Source organism: Salvelinus sp. IW2-2015, unplaced genomic scaffold (assembly GCF_002910315.2).
Source record: "Salvelinus sp. IW2-2015 unplaced genomic scaffold, ASM291031v2 Un_scaffold2012, whole genome shotgun sequence".
Classification (NCBI taxonomy): Eukaryota; Metazoa; Chordata; class Actinopteri; order Salmoniformes; family Salmonidae; genus Salvelinus; species Salvelinus sp. IW2-2015.
This window is the reverse complement of record NW_019943361.1, coordinates 218523-223289: the sequence shown is the minus strand read 5'-3', so window position 1 is coordinate 223289 and position 4767 is coordinate 218523.

Below are 4767 nucleotides of genomic sequence, written 5' to 3'. Positions count from 1 at the left end.
AAAAAAGAGAGGAAGAATTGAGAGAGATTTTGGATCGGAAAGGGCTAGGAGGGTTCAGGGTTGTATTTGGGATGGGGGAGGGGCTGAGGGAGGGTTTGCGTAGGGCTGTATTTGCGGAATGGGAGGGACTGAGGGAGGTTCGGGGTTGTATTTTGGGATGGGAGGGACTTGAGGGAGGGTTCAGGGGTTGTATTTGGATGGGGGTAGGGCTGGAGGCGAGGGTTCGATGGGGTTAGTTTGGATGGGGGACGGGACTGAGGAGGGTTCAGGGGTTGTTATTTGGGATGGGGGATGGGGCTGAGGGAGGCCGTTCGGGGGTTGTATTTGGGATGGGAGGGGCTGAGGGAGGGTTCGGGGGCCACTTAACTACTACATTAATAGAGCCAATGACAGTGTGGATGTCCTCCGTGGGAAAATATCAGGATCTTTCTGCTGATCGCTCTCTCACTCACAGGCCTGGCTGACTGAACAGTAGGCCTACATACTGAGTGGAGATAAATAACCATGGCAACGAAGTTAGTGTCATACGATCGGCTGGCCTCTCGGCCCCAAATGAGATTACAAAGGGTCAGGGGTCAGTGAGACATCTGATGTACCGCAAGCCAACAAGGACATCACCCCCCCCCTTCCTTTGTTTAGAATAGTCATTTCAACATGTTCCATCTTCCAAAACAGCGGTAGCTATCACTTCGGATTCAACACACTGTGTAGAGACAATGTCTATCTGTAAGGGTTGACTTCAACTCTCAAAATATCCCTACTTTCACGTTCACTTTGAGGGTAAGTGAAGAGTAAAAGATATAGCTCTATATCTCACAGATCACACTGATTGATTCCCTTCAATGCAGAAGTGAGACTGTGACAACTACCCTGACAGGGTATCTTTACAGGTCAAAGAGGAGCTGTTGCGACACACCAGCACACTAAGACAATATGATGCAGGGCCAGGGTCCTGCTCATTAGGCACCAAACGGAAGAAAACAGACAAACAGGGYGGGACTACCTGGTCCTGTCCAATAAGAAAACATCCTGTTGCAAAACGTTTTAAAACATTTARCGTTGTATTTTGCCCTAATGTACACGACACAGGCTAAAGGATGAAGGATAAAAAGGTTACCATGGTTACCCCATGGCTAAAGCAGCCCCAACCWTACGTGACCTTATGGGTCAGGCTGTGTACCTGAGAGATGTTMGGCCTAATGGCCTCTCCACCTGGCCAGGTTAAGTATTACAGTGTGTGTGAGCAGTGGAACTGAGTATTACAGTGTACCTGCCAATAAGCAAACCCCCATTGTATTTCACCCTTCTAGGATCCATCATCATTCCTCAAAGGGATCCCGCCTTACCTATACAGGACCAGGTCACAGTAGTATACACACACATGCATCCCGTTTAGGCATGGCTTGCAAATGCACAAAAACATACAAGGATGCATGAATGTACTGTCCGCATACACACAGTAAGAGCTATATGGCCAAACCAGTTTTCCCACATAGTTAAACATAGTATCACTGTTTCAATGGGTTTAATCCAGCTGATCGTACATCTGATAACAGCAACAACTAAACCATTTAGAAAACTCTTACTCTGCATACAGTAACTATTTATCCGATATGTGTCTGTCTGTCTGCCTGTCTGTCTGCCTGTCTGTGTCTGTCTGTCTGTGTCTCCCTCCCTCCCTCAGGGATCCCCAGGTCCGACTATTGTATACTAAACCAGACCTGGTTTCCATAGAGATTCTCAGTGGTGAATATTAATTTGAGCTGCACAATTCACTGCATTCTTCAAACGTTTTGCATAAATCTTGACGTCAGGATGTCACACACAGATCTCACACATGGATTCTGCACACACTGGACAAAGTATCAGAAACACAAAGCTTTATAACTATCAATGAGCTCCATATTCTGAGGTATTACCAGAAGTTTCTTACAATCTAATCATAACATACYTAGGTGACGGTACACTCATAGTGCCTTTGATTTATTTGGACGACATATCCATTTAATTGCAGGAATGGTAAGAAAGGTTTCTGATCGATTCTATTGAAAATTGTATTACGTWTCCTACCCCATTAAAAGGGCTCATCTACAGTCGCTACATCCATTTTTGGACTAATAAATCAATGATTTATACCCATTGATTCTGGAAGAAGCTTAGTTCAACTGTCACTCTTCGTCAGAACCCAAAATATAAGCTTGTTTTAAACAAACACACTACATCCTCAAAACATGGTTAAAACTATAATTRGGGACGGTCAGTCCTTGCATCCAAAGCTCTTTCTATGAAATTGAGAGTTTTAGCTACATTTCTCCTATCCCATCCCTCAGCTTTTTACCAAAACAGAGGTGGGGTGTCCACTTTGTTGTWGTCTCAACTGCTGATTGGTCCTTTAAGTGAATGACTAGGCCTAACAATATGGTCCCAGACAYCCTCAAACATCCTCCATTTTAAACCTGGAACCTTATCTTTGTGTGATTTCTCTGAAAAAGCAAGRCTTGTGAACAGAGAGCATTAAGGTTGCATTGGTAGACGTAGGGTACGTCACAGTGTGTTTCTGACTGTCAAGGGTCACTGAGTTCACCAAGAAAGCAGAACCTCTGGGATGATGACTAGAACCCTCAAGACAGAAAGGAAGCAAACCATGTTAGCTGCTGTGCAAACTATTTTTATTTTACTAGGCAAGTCAGTTAAGAACAAATTCTTACTTTCAATGACAGCCTAGGAACAGTGGGTTAACTGCCTTGTTCAGGGGCAGAATGAGAGATTTTTACCTTGTCAGCTCAGGGAGTTGATCTTAGAACCCTTCGGTTACTAGTCCAACACTCTAACCACTAGGCTACCTGCCACCTCTAGTGCACACGCTCACACTGGAATCTCCCTGGTAGTGTGCAGGATATTTTCATTCAATTCTTCCTCCTCCTTCCACCCACAGCGAACTTTACTTCCTCTCCCTTCCCCCGCCACATCTACCATGATGTATGGAATGCTTCCTCTCCCTCCCCGCCACATCTACCATGATGTATGAATGCCTTCCTCTCCCTTCCCCGCCACATCTACCATGATGTATGGAATGCCTTCCTCTCCCTTCCCCCGCCACATCTACCATGATGTATGGAATGCCTTCCTCTCCCTTCCCCCGCCACATCTACCATGATGTATGGAATGCCTCCTCCTCCCTTCCCCGCCACATCTATCATGATGTATGGAATGCCTTCCCATTATAAAGCTTTGACTGGCACTTTATGGACATACATACCAGCCCAAACAGACTCGGGCTCGGCCCTTCCAAGAGAAGCGGTCTTTCTCTGCTTTTTCAAACACAACATCCCAACACATCATTTCTTCCTCTGTCTGCTGCTTCATTCAAACACCCCAGCACATCTAATTTCCACCCTCTCTCTCTGCCTCATTCAAACAACCAAACACATCTAATTTCCACCCTCTCTCTGCTTCATTCAAACATCCCAACACATCTAATTTCACCCTCTCTCTGCTTCATTCAAACCCCAGCACATCTAATTTCCCTCTCTCTGCTTCATTCAAACACCCCAAACACATTTAATTTCACCCTCTCTCTGCCTCATTCAAACACCCCAACACATCTAATTTCACCCTCTCTCTGCTTCATTCAAACACCTCTTAATTTCACCCTCTCTCTGCTTCATTCAAACATCCCAACACATCTAATTTCACCCTCTCTCTGCTTCATTTCAAACACCCACAACACATCTAATTCACCCTCTCTCTGCTTCATTCATAAACACCCAACACACTAATTTCACCCTCTCTCTGCTTCATTCAAACATTCCCAACACATCTAATTTCACCCTCTCTCTGCTTCATTCAAACACCCCATGACATCTGATTTTCACCTTCTGCTGGTTGTTTCTCAATACTCATGCCACTCCATCTCTCTCTCACACATGGTTACAAACATCCGTCTGTCTGCTGATTGGGCTTGGCTGGAGACACAGAAAGCCTCCTCTGTCCCCTTCCTGCCTGCCTATATATCCAGAAACCATGTGACAGGAAGCACCACTCGTCAACTATACCCAGTGTACCCAGCATGCCTCTACTCTAACAGCTGGAGGGACCAAAAAACCCCTTCTAAACTGTGCCCTTCAGTGTTGCTCGACTACATCACAGAAAAGTTGTGTTTATGTTCAACCATTGACAAAGCAAACAGGAACACGTGTGTCAGAGCGATTTAAAGAGATCAAACATGTTTGAGATAGGTTCTGGTTGATGTTTGTAGAGGGCCGGAAAAACCAGAGGTCCAATAGGAGCCAGGCCAGGCCTGACATATGATGCAACATAAGGCCTATAGATTGACTAGTCCTGCACATTTTAGTCATTTATCCAGAGCAACTATAGTAAAGAATGCATACATTTTAATACTATTTTTTACATACTGAGCCCTCATGGAATCGAACCACAACCCTGGTGATGCACGCACCACGCTCTACCTACTGAGCTACATGGGACCAGTATTGTTACCCTGGTGATGCAACGCACACGCTCTACCTACTGAGCTACATGGACCAGGGTTGTTACCCTGGTGATGTACGCACCACGCTCTACCTACTGAGCTACAAGGGACCAGTGTTGTTACCCTGGTGATGTACGCACCACGCCTCTACCTACTGAGCTACATGGGACCAGTGTTGTTACCCTGGTGATGTACGCACCACGCTCTACCTACTGAGCTACAAGGACCAGTGTTGTTTACCCTGGTGATGTACGCCACCACACTCTACCTACTGC